This window comes from Pholcus phalangioides, unplaced genomic scaffold (genome assembly GCF_987345545.1).
Source record: "Pholcus phalangioides strain wild (caught in Gottingen) unplaced genomic scaffold, Ppha-v1.0 ptg000008l_1, whole genome shotgun sequence".
Classification (NCBI taxonomy): Eukaryota; Metazoa; Arthropoda; class Arachnida; order Araneae; family Pholcidae; genus Pholcus; species Pholcus phalangioides.
In genome coordinates this window covers 53,575,016-53,594,033 of record NW_028301601.1, presented here as the reverse complement: position 1 = coordinate 53,594,033, position 19,018 = coordinate 53,575,016, and the positions used below count along the sequence as shown (strand labels likewise).

Here is a 19,018-nt window from a genome sequence, read left to right as displayed (position 1 = left end):
GAACGAAGATTATTTCCCTCACTTATAAATTAAGTCATGATAATTATGACTACAAATACTGAACATATTTGTCACATTATCTATGTTTTTTCCGTATAAACTACATTTCAATTCATTACGATTTCTAGTAATTACTAATTTCCCTCTAATTGATAATTTAGAGCAATAATTGGTGAATTTTTCGACTTACGGCAACGTTTTTGATGGAAATTGTCGGTGTTTTATATTTCGCCGAATTTAAACTCCCAATAATTGTACATTTTTACGAATGAAATATGGTCACACTAGTCATGATGAAGTATATTTTTTGACACAATTTTTTTTTTACTGCGATTTGCAGCAGCTCTCTACCTCTCCGTCCTTCAAAAATTCCAGCTTCAATTGGCAAATTCGTCGAAAGCTGCATTTTTTGGCTGCAATCATATACCGTACTTAGTATTGCCATTCCCCGTATTTCTCCCGTTGAGATATGGTTACCCTGAGAACGAAGATGTATTACTGTATTTATATCAATTGCAACATCATTTTTTGGTCACGATTAAATTACCAACTCTGCCTGTGGATCGACCACCTGTGTAATCCTCGCGGACAATAGGTTGAGAAACGCTGTACTAGATTGTTCTTTTTAGGTCGTCATATTGAATGAAAAATAACATGGGGGGGGGGGTAGATGATGAAAAATTCGAGACTTATCGTACCGGTCATTGGACTGGAACGGTCGCAATAACGCATGGTCGTTATAACGACTGTAATTATGTAATATAGAAAATATCTCTTTTATTACATTTTATAAGGCCTTTATCTCATCGTCGTTGAGGTATGGTTACATTTTTAAAAAAACATACAGTGTTTCACAAAATTGAAAAAAATCATTTTTTTATGGTCTTCTGTCCTCTAATATCCAAGTGAATATAAATCTCTAATATCCAGTTTACCTGTCTCTCCAGAGGCCCACAAAAAAGTCCCTATTTCTAAGTGTAATATTCACTTAGATATTTGAATTCGAAAATCAGAAAAATGGTTAGGAAGGAATAGGATAATTAATAAGGGGAAAGAAGCATTGCCTGTCAGTTTATGCTGTTCTTTGTCAACTTTACTCCGAGATTTGAATTCAAATACAGTTGAATCCCATTATAACGTACTTCAAGAGACCGGAGAAATCCGTTAAAAAACGAAATTTCGTTATAAAGGATTCCAAGTTTTTGCATTGTTCCTATGTAAACTTATGAGGGAGAACGGGAAAGTGTTCGTTAAAACGAGATTTTTGCTATAACAAGTATTCGCTAAAACGAGATTCGACTGTATCTCAATATTTAACTTCAGAATATTACAACTTAGGAAAGTGTAAATTTTTCTTGTCGGCCTCAGGAGAGACAGGACAACAACCTTCAAATTGAATACTAGAAGACAGGGGACTGTATAAAAATTTAGTCTATTTTGTGACACACTGTATTTTCGCTCTCAAAACTGGACCAGAGTGATTCTTGAACACATTTTGAGCATTTTTTTTCAAATTAGATGTATACCTCTACGACGAACGGTTGATAAGATAGAGGCCGAATTAGGACTTACAGGACACCCTGTATGACGACGTTTACTATCAGAAACATTACGTTAAATGGATATCAATGCGAAAAGGAAACGTGAATTATAGAATGTTATGTTACGATATCTATTCAAATGGTGATTTCTCACAGAAATATTTTACACAAGGTACTTTTTCATGAGTGAAAAAATAATTATTTCACTATTTAAAAATTTGATATTAAACTAAATTTAATTGTTAAAACGTGAACTGATTTCCTAACATCAGAGAACCAAGAATAATTTTGCTTAAATTTTGCTTAATATACATATAAATGAGCATTTTCCTGCTTATCCGTCACAGTACTTACGTTTTGAAATATATAATGATAGATGCTTATACGCGGTGTTACATCGTTGTGACGCTTACATTACTTTTTGTATCAAAAACAAAAAATCAAAATCTCCAATAAATTAAAAATTAAAATTAACCTTAAACTTTTCGAATATCTATTAATTAAATTGCATTTCAACAATTGCGAATTGGCTCTTCGCATTTAGCAAGCAATCGGGTTTTTTTTTGTAAACTTCCAAAGATTAGTAATTACATGATTAATATGCATTAATATGAATTGAAAATTTGAATTAAAATCCTACAAGCGTTGGAAACTGTATTTTAACAATTTTTCAATGAAGTTTTTTCATATTGTGGAACTTGATATCACTAAGAAAGGTACTAATTTATTTTACTTATAATGAATGCAACATATTTTCGAGCTTTTTATCATTTATCTTGCGTACAATTTGTGACTAGTAAAATTTTGAAGGTTTTTTTTTTTCAAATTCACAAGTATCATTATATATATATATATATATATTTAAATTTTTTCATTAAAATAATTATTTACATAAATTACAATTTTTCCAGGTTCATAAATCTCTACGCATCAAGAATATAAATTACTTTATAGTAAATTTTGCCTTTAAACACTTTATAAAAATTCACCACGGAATTGCTGTCAATTTGAATAATATGAAATAAGTTTATTGATGATAATTTTTTTATAAATATATTTATTTTATGTATTTTGCCACGTTTTTCGAACGAGTTATAATATATATATAACAAGAAAAATACATGACGGATCTTTATATGGAGACTAACGAGGATTGAAAAGTTTAAAATCTCGATACGAAAGAGTTATGAGTTCATTCATTGAACATAATTTTGTTTACTAAGAAAACCCCCGCAGATAATTTGTAGCGGTATATAATCCGCACTAGGAAATTCCGGTGCCTTTCAACGAATACACTGTGGTAATAATGTTCACAAGTAATAACAGCGAAAACTCGATACAATGGTACTCTGCGGACCAAGAAAAAATATAGGCACGTTGTAGAAGGGTTATCGTTATATCGAGAGGCAGCATTATCAACAGGCATCGGTAAATCGATGGTTGTCATCTCTTTCCAATTTGCGTTGCTAGTACAGCAATAAAACTTTTTCTTTTAATACGTATTTACAGTAAGAAATTCCAATTGATATTAGTTGATTAATAAAATTCAGTTAGTTAATCACCCTGTAAAGTAGTTTATTGTATAATACTTTAGTGTGCTTCACAGAAAGTAACTTCGCTGGCAACTTCAATAACACTTTCGGAGCGTAGATAGCGCAAAGCACCGATGTTATTAGACAGCCGCAAAAGAACAAAAACTGTCGAGGAATTTTAAATATATATTGAAGGTGATTTTGAGAGAAATATAAAGTCGTAGTGGCTTTGAAATATCCTCAAAAAATATCGTTATAGAGGGATTTACCATTGTATCGAGAGGAGTTTAAAATTAGAATATACGCAATTCCAAACTTTTTTCCAAGATTTGGAAAGATGTCGTTGTAGAAGGATTCATTGTTGTATCGAGTATCGTTTAGCTAGGTTTCACTGAACATTACGCAAAAAACTATGTGTTCGCTGGTACATATTGCAATATAGTTAAAGAAAAATCCTTAAAAAGTTTTCTTTGAATGAGTTTTTCATTGGAAACTCTTAACTAGTTTTCAAACATCTCTGTATTAAATCGTAAAATATAAACCAGTTCAGAAATTTCGATTTTGAATGTTAGGAAATATTAATAAAAGACTTACTAGGTAATGTGAGATCAGAAGAGTATTGTTCTTCCTTTTTTTTCTATGAACGTCCAGCGGACTTGTGAGCTCCTCTTTTGTCCTGGGAGTCCAAGGAACCTTCGACGGACAACCGGCAGGGATTTTTGCTAAGAGAGTTCGGACAGCGGAGTTTATTTCTTCTTATATTCAGCGCCACCAGGACGTAGGGTTGCAAGTTGAGATACCTTCACACATCATCGCAGCTCATGGAGTTTCTACGAAGTATGCCAAGTCATCGCCAACACTCCGGAAAGTATCTTTTTTCCCCGCATTTTCCTGTGTCTTAAAAAACGGGAATTATTATTGATATCAAAATTAATGTAGTCGGCGAATTAAGGACAAAAGGCCTCAAAAAATATGCTCTAGCAGAAAAGTACCATTAAAAACATTATTATTTTTTTCAAATTGAGGTGGCAAAATGCTATAACTTGCGCATTATTTTTCAAACTTTTTTTCCTTAGTCAATTTTTACCGTAAAATTTGACCAAATTCGTTTTTAGTATCTGTATACCACATGAAAGATCAAGTGGAAATTCAACTCCCTTTCTTTCATACTGTAATCATGAAATATGGATTTTTCAAAAGGCAAAAGCTCGAGCTGTTCCGATTAATCGGGTCGGTTAATCGCAGTTGAGTTAATCGATTCGATCAATCCGATAAAAATTCGATTAAAATTTACGGGAGAAGTTTGTAATTTAGCTTGATTTATTCGACGAAACCAATTTTTGATAACTTAAATCATGTTCCTATACGTAACAGTTTCCCCACACACACAACACTTACACACTCGTGAAATTTTCGCCTCACATCAAACTCAAATTTCCCTTAGCAAAAAAAAATCTAAATTTCCAATTATAGATCCCAGCTCGCACGGAGCAGCAATACCATTTACGGAGCGAACAAGGGCACATGTATCAGACGCCCGTTACCTCCTACAAAGTCAGGCAGTTAAAAATTTCCGCAGTAAAAAATTTTAATCGATTCCCATCACAAGTAAAACCTTCCAAGGTATCATGTGCCTTGAAACATGCAAGGTTGTACCTTGAAACAGAGTAAAATTACAAAGTCAAAAAACACAAATGTTACTGGAAAAATAATATAATGAGCATTTGTTTGATACAAATCATACATTGAAGTGAAAAATAACAACATAATGGCACGAAATTTGATTATTAATATATATATATTTTTTTCAAACTTTTATCAAACTTTTAAACATAGTTATGTAGATAAAATGCATAACTATATATCCTACATTATAATTGTAGAAAAGAAAATTGGAAGTTTTGAAATTTTTACCTAGTTCCTTTGATACTAGATGGATTTCATTAGAGATACAACATGATGTGATGTCAACATTTGATATATCTAACATTGTGATGAACAGTGTAATATTTTCTCACATTCTCCTACTAAAGAAATCCACTCATCCATCATTCATCCCACACAGTAAACTTTATGGTTCTTTCCAAACAAATTGAACCAGGAAATAACTGAAAGAGGATGAAAGAGTAGAAATGGGTGATAGCTGACGTTTTTGTAAGGGAGAAGTGCAGAACTAAAATTTAAAATATAAATTGTATTTAAAAGCAAAACAGAAGAAGCGTTAAAAATTAGTCTAAGTTCAGAATTCCGAGGCAAAGTAGAAAACTTTCACATTTTGCGCTGTTCCAAGGCACACGATGTTTTTTTTTTGTTGTTGCAAGGTGCACGATGCTCTTCCACTTGTAAAAAATAATAGTAACTTTATTCACAGTGTGTTGAGCACTTGGTATGGCTCATAAATGATTGTATAGATTATACTTACTAAATATACACTGGCGTACGCAAAGAGGAAGTTGGGGATCTAACCCCCTACCCTCAAGCCGAGATTATAGTGTTATTTTGCAGGAAAAAACTTGACCCCCCCACTTGAGAGAGAAAATTCTGCGCACGCCTATGTAAATATAGTTCACTAAAGTCGGGTTTTCCTAGGAATAGGTGTTTTGCGTGAACCGAAATGTATAATTTCACGTCGGCAGAAACGTGTTACATAATCTGCATCAGATCAGGTCGGCTATATTATAAAGTAGTATATGGCGTTGGCATCAGCTACTCTGTCGTCTGCATGCTCCGGTTTGAAGGGAAGGGAAAGAAAACACACAAGAGTGAAGAGAACATCGGCAGAACGCGCGGCGCACGACGCATTTGACTCCTCCACAAGCAGTCGGCCAATATTACGCCCGACGTAAAGCACTGTCGTGAGGCGTATTGCACTCTGTAGAAGAACAGTCATGCTTCTTTTCTTATTGGTGAGTGGACGGCGTTTCGCGCTGGGCGAATCACGTTGCGCGTGGCACAGGAAACCTGCTCCTAGGAATACCCGGCTTAAACTTGCAATGTTTTGAAGAAACACTGCAAAAACAAGAGCGCAATTTGTTTTACCAAACTGTGCCTACTTACGAAATCTCTGTCAAGGTCACAGGCAAAGATTTAAAACCGCACTCAGCTTCAAGCCTATGTATTTCTAATATCTTTCACTCCAAAAACATCAGTTAGAAGGCAGCCAAAACAAAATATCAAAGGCATGTAAAGTTCCAATCACATCCAAAAGAAATTGTCAAAGGCAAATAAAGTTGCCAATCAATGCCCAAAAAAAATGTCAAGGCCAATAATATATAAGTCATGAAAATGGAAATAACTTCAATGGTTCGTTAAAAAAAAAGGGGGAAAACGGGATATTTTACATGTTGTGAAAAAGTTGGGACGACAAAAATTGTGCGGAAATGTCCCGTGAAATGTACAGATCATATATAGTCACCTTCTACACACAAGTTTCTTTCCCTCGGTCTGAAAACGTTGTGCACCCCTGTACTAGAGCATAGTTTTTTTAGGATTTATTCATACTGAAAAAGTTACTTAATTCGTGAACCTGCACGTAATCTAACTGAGAAAAATAGGCCTATATATTGATGGCCGTTCATAATTTAGGCCTATATGGATAACTCAAATAAATGCCACGTGTGACACTAGAAGCTTGATTTTTGTTTTCTGGGATGGAATGAATTATAAAAATTTCTCAGACAAATACCGACGGAATGATTTTGTTGGATAGTTTCCAAAATGTCGCCCGGGAATCATTGTGAAATTGCCTACGAGATGCATGTCGGTGTCAGTGTACGGTGGGCCCCGCTTATAACGTTCTTCATAAAAAAAAGTTGTAGGTGGGAGAACGCTTTAAATGGGAAATCTCGATCACTATCAGTAAGAGTTGACAGATAGACAACGTAAATTTGAAATTTATTACATGCACACATATACAACGTAACATAAATAGTACACACAAAAACAAAAAAAAAACACATACACAATATGCATCTATATTATCATTTATGTGCCGGGTGGGCAAAAAGTCCGAAGAAACTTTAAAAATGAATAAAAAAACGGGAAAAATAACCGAAATGAAAAACGGTTTGCGGGGTTAGACAAGAAAAAAAAAAACCTCAAAAAACAGCCGTTAGGTGGCGGTGATACGAGTGACTTAAGTGGAAATATGCAAAGAAGACGGTTATAAGAACTTGCGCTCCTGATCCACAACCAGTTCACCGTTGCGAACCGTGTATGTGGACCTGCTGCACTCTGCTGTTTTTGGATTTGTGACTCGCCTGCAATGTGTCTTTGACTTTTGTACGTCAGTGCCACCTATCTTTCCCTGTCAAAAAAACTCCCGTGACCAAGCGATGCTGACCTTGCAAACCGTTTCTTATTTCGGTTATATTTTCGGTTTTTCTGAATTTTTAAAGTTACTATGTGGACTTTTTGCCCCCCCCCCCCGTCCTGTATTAGCCCAAGGGATTGCATAATGAGTCGTACTAAGCGGGAAAACATTCCAAGTGTGAACCCTATAAGCGGGATCCACAACTGCTACTAAACCGCACATGCACCTCCATATTCCTCTACGGAATTTCTAACGAATGGGCACACACACGTCGGAATTTGTGTGTATGTGTTGTGTACATAACGTGATGCTTGTTATGTGTTGCTATTCAAGTGCCATCTGTATTTCCAAATTCAAAAGCAGGCAAGTTGGCCGATTATTTTTTTGCTTGCGTCGTGCGTGATCGGCCCGATTGCTTTTGCAGCACGGCCCAGCTATTTGACCATCTGCTTATATCTCTTCGTTGAGACAGAGCGGCGGGCTGTGTCCCGGTTAGGAGGGGAGGCCTGGTTGCTCTCTGTGGAGAGACTTTAAAAATGGGAGATCGACTCGCATTCGCGCCTTTTCACCCGACCACCGCTATGTTGTCTGTGTGGTTCGAGCATGGGTCCTGTGATGCGAGTCCACGGACCAGGGTTCGAACCACTGCAAAACATCGTCAAACTTTCCAGGTGGGTGTTCTAACACCGTCGGCAGTGCTCTAACATCACATATTGATGAATTTTATTCTCAACCATCCGAGATGACCAATGAATTCATTAGCCCCACAGTGCATACTGTTGCCACTGTGGTGGTCGAGTGATCGTAGTCCCGGGTTCGAACCCCACCATCGCCGCAGTGGTGGTCCGCTGAAGTTGGTTTTCTGTTGTTTCCAACTTCAAGGCGCGAATGCGAGTCGATCTCCCATTTAAAAAGTCTCGCTACAGACCTACAAACAGTATAAATTGTAATTCAATCATAACACATCATTCACTTCACTTCTGAATTATAGATGGCAGCGCTGAAAAATCAAAACACAACACTACATACGCACTCAGACTGTTAAGTACACACACAGCTACGCTTCCGGCACAACTGACTAGGTAGTAAATCGCCCATAGATGGTGATAGACATGAGTTGTGCTCGGTCTGAAAGAAAGTGCATACTGTTGCCGATTGACAACTTGCTAATTTAAATACGTTTTTTTACCCGTTGCCAATTGGCAACTTCATGCTTGAGACTTTCATTTGATCATTTTTGTCGCACCACGGTCATTATTTTGCACACGAGGGCTAATTAGACCGGGACCTACAATTTATTGCCGATTCCGAACGAGACTTTCATTCGAAAGCCATTGATAGATGGCAGTAAAACTCGTCAATTAAAAAAAAAGTCATGCACTGTAGGGTCGAAATGATTCATTTGCATTTCTTTATTTCTTTTACGTTAAAGTTTGTAACCCAGATGTTTTTTTCCTCTGTATAGTTCGATTAGTATAGTATTTATTGTATTTTGAAAGTAATAGTACTTCAATTAATTTATTTTATACGTGATTTTACGTCGTCTTTAAGACCGTGTATAAGGAGTTCAATTCGGGATGGATGCTTTTAAATATTTTTCCCGGCTTTATTAATTTCGTAAAAAATTGCCATGCAATGTAGAGCTAGGAACAACGTTAGTGGCGCACTAACCGCGCACAGACAATATTTGAGAATTTAAGTTATAGGTACAAAATACAAAAATTGTTTATTAAATATTATTATTAAAAAAAATTACTTTTTTTATATATCGATTGAACAAAAAGTCCATAGAAACTTTATAAATGAATAAAAACCAGGGAAATAATCGGAATATAAAACGTTTCGCTGTGTTAGCATTGCTAGGTGACGGGTTTTTTTTTAAGACAAGGAAAAAAAAATAACTAAAAAAAGAGCCGATAGGTAGCGCTAGTACGAGTGACTCCGGTGGAAATATGCAAATGAGACGGTTATTAGAACTTGCGCTCCTAATCCACAATCAGTTCACCGTTGCAAACCGTGTATGTGGACCTGCTGCACTCTGCCGTTGCTGGATTTGCGACTCGCCTGTAATGTGTTATCCCCTGTGGTGGTGGTGGTCATGCGGAACACATACTACTGTAATAAACGATTCGGAGGCATTCTGTTCGTTATTAGCGTAACTTTTCTTTGATTTGTGTGCGTCAGCGCCACCTATCGGCTGTTTTTTAAGTATTTTTTTCCTCTTGTCATGAAAAATATTCCCGTGACCTAGCGATGTCAACCCTGCAACTTCGGTTATTTTTTTCCGGTTTTTATAATTTTTAAAGTTTCTACGGACTTCCCCCACAATGGACTAAACGACTACGCTTTTGTACTTGCAATCACAACACATCTTTGTTCAATTGGAATCAATATGTGAATTCAATTTCTGGGTAACCCTATTTTTAGAAAAAGATTCGAAAATTTCAGAGATATTTCATTTGAATGCGGAATTTTTTCTCTATAACGCCTATTGCATTTATGATTGATGCATACAAAAAAACAACAACAACAAATCATAGATGGCAAATACATGCCACATCCTTACATTGGCTGTGAAAAATTAATTAATGATAATAATTCATGAATAATTTTTTCAGGATATAGCTTTCCGTCGTAAGATGAGTTTCTTACACACTCAACGTTTCTTCACCCTGACAGGTTGGCAGCATCATAATCAGATGTTTCTGGTTCTTAGGCAAAATGTGGTTAGAGCGTCTGCTTCGCATTGTAGAATTTTCGTAGATGGTTCGTGCTTCTGGTTAAACGTTAGGTTTGAGAATTTACCCATTTTTATTAACATGTTGCCAACTTTCGATTAATCTAAAACATCTCTCCACAAGAGATGGCGGAAAGTTCAGCGAATACTCGGACATGTGTTACTGCCAAAGCCCGAAATTGGCCAATTCGTGACGGAACCGGCCACTTCGTGAATTGGACTATTTCGTTAAATATTGACAATGTCCAAAAATCGAACATTCACCTTTCAGTTCGCGAAGTGACCGGTGATCCCTGGCCGAAGTCCAATACCAAAAGACATGATTCGGGATCATCGTAAAGTTGGCGATTTTTTTTCGCGATAATTATGCCCACAGTAACATATATTGCCGTTTGGCAGTCCAATGGTTAGGAAGAGAACTAACAAATTCCCTGGACGGATCATACATCTTTTGGGAATACGTGAGGATCACGTCATTAGCTATGGCAGCCCATCAAACCGCAATCCTGATGCGGTGATCATTTTTACTCTCCAAAATTTGGCAAAAAAATATATGTTTATATATTTTTATAGTTTAGCTCTCAAATTTCACTTTTTTTCTCTCTCGTCACAGGGAGCTAATTCAACACAGCTGTTATATATAGAACCTGTATATAGCAGCCTTTTTTTTTAATCGCCACAACGTGTGATATATATATATATATATATATATATATATATATATATATATATAAGATATACATATCACACGTTGGCGATTAAAAAAATGCGTTTGGCTTCTACCGGGCCGTCTTACATCAGCTTATCGAGCTTTGACTAGGGAGGTGTGAAATATCCAGCCAAAGTGCGAATCATTTCTGAAATTTGGACTTTGGCCAAAACTCTTGGACAATTTGCAAAATGGCTTTCCCCCATCGTGAATTGGCCGCACTTTGTGTTTTGGCAGTAACATATATATGATGGCCATTCATCCTAAAGAAAAAAAAAAGATTAATTCTAAATACATTAAAACCGGACCAGGTAATGATCACAATGATTTCCAGATAAATAATAATTAAATTATCGCTACTTATATGCCATTCAAAAAATTGCAAATCTACCGATTTTGCGATAGTTATAGGGATGTTTACTCATTTTCAAAGTGTTTTTCATTTGCATCTCTCTTGCCTTTTGAATTGGACTAATTCTTGACCTATTTGACCGAGATAGCACAAAGATGACTTTCATTCCATCAACTGGTGCTTTTTTATATAAAAATCACTCGCCCTGAAAGTCTTTGTAAATCCTAAGGATAATCCCGTACGATTAATTCACACACGGGTCAAAACTACAGGTTGAATGGGGCAAAAATGGAATACATGAACTGGCTAAGAAGTCGAAAGTTCTGAAGACATTATGAGAGCGTGGTTGAGCAGTTTGATGTAAGCGTATGATTTGGGTCGTTGCTCTTGAACTCTGTTGAACGCAGCTGGCTAACCAACTCCGCGGTAGCTTTCTCTTATGTAACAGTACTCTTATTCTTCGTCAACTATTGTTGCATTAATTTTGCCAGAAAATGATAATCATTTGCTTTGCAGTACTTTGCGATTCTTATGGACTAGGTGCATGTCTTGTTTAGTAGTAGCACTTAGAGATCCAACAGTGTGTTGGAGGTACCGTCTTTACAGGCACAGATCGAAATTATGTTCTTAAAACCTGCTTTCATCACCAGTGACGATGCAATAAAAAAGCAGATTTTTTAATTCACGTTAGTGGAATTTCTCCCACGTTTCTGCCAGAATATCTGGCCCTGGTTAAATTTGTAATTTTCCATGATTGTACAAAACGATCCAATAGATACTACTTAAATTTTCATGATTAAACACAGCCGTTGCTTAGTGTTTCCAGGGACACAGGCCCAACTGGTCTTCTCTCGTTTCTCATAGTCCAGACTTCACGGTCCTAGTTGTTTACCAGAATCCTTAATGTTGTTCTAGATTTTGCAGCGTCACCGAAAGATTTCAGCAATTTTTCGCAACTTTTTACGTATTTTATAATAGGAATTCGATTTGTAAATGGGTCCGAGAGAGAGAGAGAGAGAGAGAGAGAGACTTAAATCCTTTGTTTTCCTAATCGTTCACACTTACTTTGTATGAAATCTAGCTCTTCCTCAAATACAAAGCCTAATCCACGCCCACAGCGCTACAACGGCCGAACCACTAGGAAACCGGTTTTTCAGGTGTGGCTGATATGGTTTTGATGTCAAAAACCGGTTTTCGAGAGCAATGAGGCTGAATCAGGAGCAGCGCGGAATGAGGCTTTTCGGATAGATGTCATCATCAGCATCACTCTGATTGACAAACACTAGGTGATCGTCATAGAGATCAATGTTAAAATTGCCGATTTTAGCATAGAAATGCGGAAATTTATTGAGGTTTCCTGCCACATAAGTAATTTTAAAAATTGAATTGAATTTTTGATTTTTGAAATGTTTAGTTGGCTTAGAGATGTAAAAAAGCCCAGAAAATGAGCCAGACCCACTTTTGAGGTTGATATCTATGCAATAACACACATTGATTTCAACTTTTTATTTATATCTTCTCAAGCAAGAAAATGAGAATTAATGTCTCCGTATTGTTTGACATTATCCAATTGCATCAATCCATATAGTTCAGGATGTTTTAAAATTAATTTGGGTCCATATAAATTACATTGAAGAAATTCCGCAGCTTTAATCAAGCACTTTTTCAAGAAAAAACAGGCAGATCGATAACTTGAACTTGAAAAAAAAAATTCGAAACATGTAGCTCCCATTAAAAACAAAAAAAAAACCGATTCATTTCTATGTTTCTTTAATTTAGATTTGTTTCTTTCATGAGTCGCGACTGGCATGTGTGCGGGGTGCATGTGTGGTGTAGCAGTAGTAGGTAAGGCCTCCAAAAAATGGCTCGGGGATCCAGGATGTTCTTAAGTCAGCCACCTCGTTGGGCAATTTGCCTGTTGTGGCATTGTATTTGTATTTGTATGAGATCCCTTAACAAAATTGTGCATAAGTTTTACATGAGACTTCTTTCTATTTAAATAAAATGTTCCGAACCCCCCCCCCCCCGACTTCTCCACCACCAACAATGACTAATATTAGAGTATTAGATTGAGGACAATCGACCTGTTGCAGGAACACGTTAAAAATTCAAACCCTTACATTTTGAGGGCAATCGACCGAACCCTCTAGGTTAGGATGTACGTATTCAACCACTTTTTAGACAGTCGCGAGCGCTTTATACGCCCGCCATCAAACAAAGAGCACCCCTGACGACTACTTTGACATAGGTATGGCTGAAATCTGAAAAAAAAAAAAAAAATTGTAATCTTTGAATACAGTTTGCCGTAGGGTGTTTAACCGAAGCGTTGATCAAGTGCTCGCGAGCACTGTTGGTGCTCGGGATCAGCAGGTTGAAGATGGCTGCTCTGGTTGCTGAGCTGCTGAATGGTTTTTTTTTCTCAAAAAAAGCTCTCTTTTCTTTTAAGATCGTGACTTCTTACATGCTTATTTCTTTATCGGATAAAAAAGAGATTATTGAAGACTCACGAGACTTCCATGAGGAATGTCAGAACCATCACGAAACATGATCGATGTATGAAATTGATCGGGGCCGGCGCCAGGCATGGAGGCGATGAAGCAGCCGCCTAGGGCGACATGTTTGCAGGGGCGGCTTTTTTTTTTTTACGGCAGATTTGTTATGACGGTGTTTTCACTTTCACAGATTTTTGAACATCGAAATCATTTTGATGGGGGAAATTCGAGTGTATGAATAATGCAAGTAAATACAACACTTTTGAAATACTCTATTCAAGTCTTTGCTATTCAATGCGCAATTCATCTCAATACAGCTTCAAAAAGTGCTGCAGGCCTCCACAGATAGGCCGGACTATATCTTTCCTAGTTGCGCCCATCCATCCTTCATTAAGGTTCGAAATCGCATAACCGATGGGAACTTTACGCGCATCTGGTTCTTCAGCTTCAGGTCTCTACAGAAGCTGGTTTCCAAAAAATTGTGTTCCCCTCCTCTTCTTTTTGTGAAGGAACTTCTCAGTCTTTGTCAATATTTTTCTCAGTTGACCTCCATTATTTTTGCCGAATGCCTCAGCAGGTTTGCATTCCTTGTTCATCTTCCGATAAATTCCCCCTTTCGTCCAATACCATACTAGAGATAGGCCAATCAATAGCGTGGTGCTGTTTCGGCTCAGTAATGGTTTGACTTCTGGTTGGTTTTTTTTTTTGCTCAGTTATTCTCCAAAGCATGCACGCAGCGTGGCTCCTAGGGGCGTCGCTGTGAACTTGTCATATTCATATGTGCCAGTTCGTTGCTTTGAAGTGGTTCTTTGTTAGGCTGCTGTGGGGAGCCGTGAATGAATGTTGACTACTACTACTACTAAGCCAGTCATGCGCCTCGTCCATATTCCTCTCCGGAACTTCTAACGAAATTGGTACATGTTGGAATGTGTGTGTACATATAGTAAACCTTCCGTGAAGTTTGTTTCTGTGTAATGCTAGTTATATGTAGTGCTGCCATCTGCAATCAATTTCTTTAAACTATGAGCTTTTCCTCAGCTCATAGTGAGTTAAGTGTAGCGAATGAATAATTATGCCGTTGTAGAGGCCTCTTGCTCTCTGCGGCGAGACTTTTTAACGGGGCAGATCGGCTCGCATTCGCGCCTCGAAGTTGGGTACCGCAGAAAACCAAGATGAATGTTGACTACGTCAAGAAAGCCGCGGGTGAGGAAAGTTTGATAGCCACTGCTGTATATAGGTATACCGATCACAGACTGAAGGAGACCAGATATAGGTCTCCTTCAGTCTGTTATCGGAATCGTCGGTCTCTCTCTCTCTCTCCGACTCCTCTTCTCGCAAACAAGGTGCCATAAACAGCTGCTAGCTTTATCTCATTTTTCTGCAGCGGTCTTTCTTCACGATGCTTTAAAAAGTAATATATTTTGCTTGTTTTGACCCGACAAGTCTAATTTGACAGTCAAAAATATCGACAGAAACGTCGCCACTATATTAGTGCCACGTTTGTCTCTTAAAAAAAACAAAGAACGCCTTAAATTTGTGGGTTGTTTATTGTCTGTCTTTTCTATGGGATTAGACCTGTGTTTTTCAAAGTGTGCACCGCGACTCCTAAGGGGCATCATCGATCTTTGTCAAGGACATCGCGGCGAGCTGTTGGCATTGATGATTGCTCATTTAGTGGTTTGAAGAATGATTCTTTTTTTTATATTTTCCTGGGGAGCCGCTGATAAACGTTGCCACGGCCTTTGAGCCACGTGTGGAAAAAATTTGAGAACCACTAAATCATCAGTATGATCCACCCGACCACACCGGGTCACGACCCACACTTTGGGAACCATCGTATTATGATAATAGACGCGAAGGAGGAAAGCTCTTCTCAGATAGTCGTAACCAAGGGACGGCAAGAAATCGTTCGCCTCATTCGGCAAAATTTCTAAGACCGGCCATGAAATTGATTATTCAAATGAGCAGAGGAAAAACAATTTTTTCCCCCTTCTCCAGAGAGACAGGAAAGGATAATCCAAATTCAAAGCATTCATTTTGAACAGAAGTTGTCATGCCTTAAAAAAAAAAAAAAGACGGCGAAAATGATTAAATTATCGATTTAATGTAAATTCGAATCAATTTATCTAATCTTGTAACTGATAAGGTTGAAATATTTATACCGTTTCTCCTTTGATATCCATGGGGGTAGAGATAATGAACCAGAGAACGTGATGGAAATATTTACAAATTTTCTCGATGAGAAATTTCTAGAAAAATTTCGCCCCACACAACACAGATAAACTACCATCAATATTTGAGTGCATTGCGTTGATGTAATTGGAAAACTTTAAAACGCTGACCAATTTTTAAAAATTTATTCCAGTGAATCATATCTTCTCATGTGGTATTTCATGTTCATTTGTCACCATAATCGTTGATTTTATTTTTCAATTCAATTGTTGATGTTGAATGATGTAGTGAATACAACCGATAAAGGAGTAAAAAGCAATCGACGACAGCTGACGCTGTAATAGAATTAACATGTTTAAATTCACGTTGAATGCGTTAAACAAACTTACTCGTGTACTGGCAACACCTTCTGCTTCGTCATTGGATACAGCATATGCATATCTCACCCATAGTCATTGGATACAGCTAGGGCCCAAGAGCCCTATCTTCTCCTAGCCCGTCCTGCGTGTACCATGACCTCAATTGATGACCTCTTGTGACAGTCATTGGTCATCTATACATATACAATGCAGTCCAATGCCCGAACGAAACATAATGTGAAGCATGTGGAAAAACAAATTTCTGTTTCTTTGTCAGCTTCTCTTACATATATACAGGGTGATTCAAAACTTAACGTATAAAACTTTTTGATGAAGTTGGGGTTTCCAGTAGCACATTCCTATGTGATTCTGTTTTGTTTTTGTGTTTTATGCCTCCCTTGAAAGTTTGTGCGTTGAGTTTTGAATCACCCTGTATATAGCTGATTTGATCTGGAAACAAAATCATTTACGTCTAACACCATCCGGTCAAAGCAAAGTTAATGCATCGCAATTACAAGTTCGCATGTTCCCCACATCCTGGAGCAGGGTGTCTAGGATGGGTTTTTTTGCGGGACACCCCCGGTCGGATCTTTCACGGGCCCTTCCATAGTTGATTTGTAGTGTAAAAAAAGGAAAAAATGAGGAGAACTGTCCTGGGCCTCAGTGCTGAAGCCTTGTCGGGCGACGTACTTGTGAGAGCCATGCAAGTCCCACCCCCCTTATCACTCAGATCACTTATTCACGTTTATAATCGGAGCTGGAATTCGGGGATGGGGGGGGGGGCTTCTGATGAAAATCAATACAGTCAAACCTCGTTAATGAGTCACTCTTGGGATAGCAAAAATATGACTTAGTAAGCGGAGTGACTCGTTAAACGGAGTAAGCCATAGCTGTGCCAATTCCTGCCTGAGGACGATTGGGACTTCCCAAAAGTGACCCGGTAAGCGGAGTGGCGTGTTAACCGGGTGACGTACTAACGAGGTATGACTGTACTTGGAGTTGGAAGTTTTATTTTGAAAAAGCAATTATATTTTGTTCTCAATGCTCGAAATATGCAAGTTTTGCAGATTATGGGCTATGAACTTCACTAATGAACTTGAAACAATGTTAAAATAGGCACATCTATAGCAAAAAAAGTTCAAAAAAGTGAATTTTTACAAAAAAAAACCCTTAAAAATAGGCAAAAAAAGACATTTATCATAGTTTCCCAACATTTTTTTTGTCCCATCGCCCCCCTCTTCAGAAATTTTTTTCTTCCATCGCCGCCCCCAACCCAATCTAACCCATAGGATCCTATGTAATACCCGTAGCTTCTACCGCCCCCCCGGACCATTCCATCGCCCCACGGGGAGCGTTAACGCCCACGTTGGGAATCACTGCGCTTATGGCATTTCGCCTGAAATTCCGTTCTCCATCGATGACTTTTTCATACCCGCCAAAGTGACAGCAATATTCAGCCAAATACTGGTATCCCGAAACAACATCAGGAGTCATCAGGAAAAAGTCCGAGCGTTTCTCGCAACAGGCAGGTCACTAAAAAAAAAAAAAAAGGAAAAAGGAACACCGAGCCCCGCGATTGGTCGGGACACGGAGCATGCGCATGTCGGACATGATATGTCTTATCCTCGACCACGGAGATGGGAAACAAGAGTGGTGGGGACTAAAAGTTCTTTTTACTCTTTCCTTTACAAACTCAGCGGGTAAAAATGTCAAAAGGTAATGAAATTTTATTTTCATTTTCTTCCCACATTCCCTCCCGCTGAAATTCTTCAAAAGGGGGGAAAAGGAGAAGAATACTCTTTTTCCCGACTTTTAATAATATCCCGTTTTCTTATTATTCTGGGAAATGTTGCTTATATATCCAGAATACGTTCTTAGTAGAAAAACGGGAGAGAGAGAAAAGAGACGTGAAATTACGTGGGACGAGAAGCCACGTGATAATTACCATTTTGGAACGACTTGTTGATGCAAATTCTAGAAATCTCAGTCGCTATTTATATTTGGAAAACTAATGGATTAGTTCGTGATAATTATAACCGGCGGATTATTTACGATTTCGAGCTAAATGTAGGAGTGTTTATCTGTTATGCTGATAAATTAAATAGATATTTATACGGAAGGGTTCGGAATTTTACGATTCGTGATAATTTTCAATTTTATGATAATTTTTAAATGAATGGATGAATATTCAAAATATAATTTTCTCAAGAGAAAAGGAAATTTGAATTTTTTTTTCGACTGATAATGATTTTAATGCATTTTTTTCATTTATTTTAGTTTCTTTGAGTATTCAGCTATGAATTGTGTGCGGAAAATTCAACGAAAACAATTCACCGCCACCGACATGGCAATTTATCGCTAGGGAAATTCACCGACGAACGAACAATTCATCGGCAAAGTGACATAGTGAATTAATAGATGAGTATATGAGTGAGTGAGTGAGCAGGTGAGCAAGTGAGTGAGCGAGCCAGTCATAGAGTCGCTCGCTTACTCAGTCACCCATACGGTTACTCACTCACTCAGTCACCCATACGGTTACTCACTCACTCAGTCACCCATACGGTTACTCACTCACTCAATTTGTCACTCAATCACTCACTTGGTCACTCGCATGGTAATTGACTCGTTCCATCGCTCATTCATACGGTGACTAACTATCTCAACCAACCACTCACTCGATGACTAACTCATCGAATCGCTCACACTCGATGATTAATGCGTTGAACCACTCACTCCCTTCCTCATTCACCGGTTCCCTTATACGGTCACTCACTAACTCACTTACTTAGTCACTCATACGATGACTAACTCA

At 37.7% G+C, this 19,018-nt stretch overlaps 1 protein-coding gene across 1 annotated transcript in view; it reads right to left on the bottom strand.

Moving 5' to 3' along the window:
- The window catches only part of Mip (Myoinhibiting peptide precursor), a 163,865-nt gene extending 160,058 nt beyond the window's left edge, over positions 1-3,807 (bottom strand). The window contains exon 1 of the mRNA XM_089234918.1: positions 3,668-3,807. The gene's annotated coding sequence lies outside the window, so the exon portion shown is untranslated. The remainder of the gene's footprint in view (positions 1-3,667) is intronic.
- Between the last annotated feature and the right edge of the window lie 15,211 nt (positions 3,808-19,018).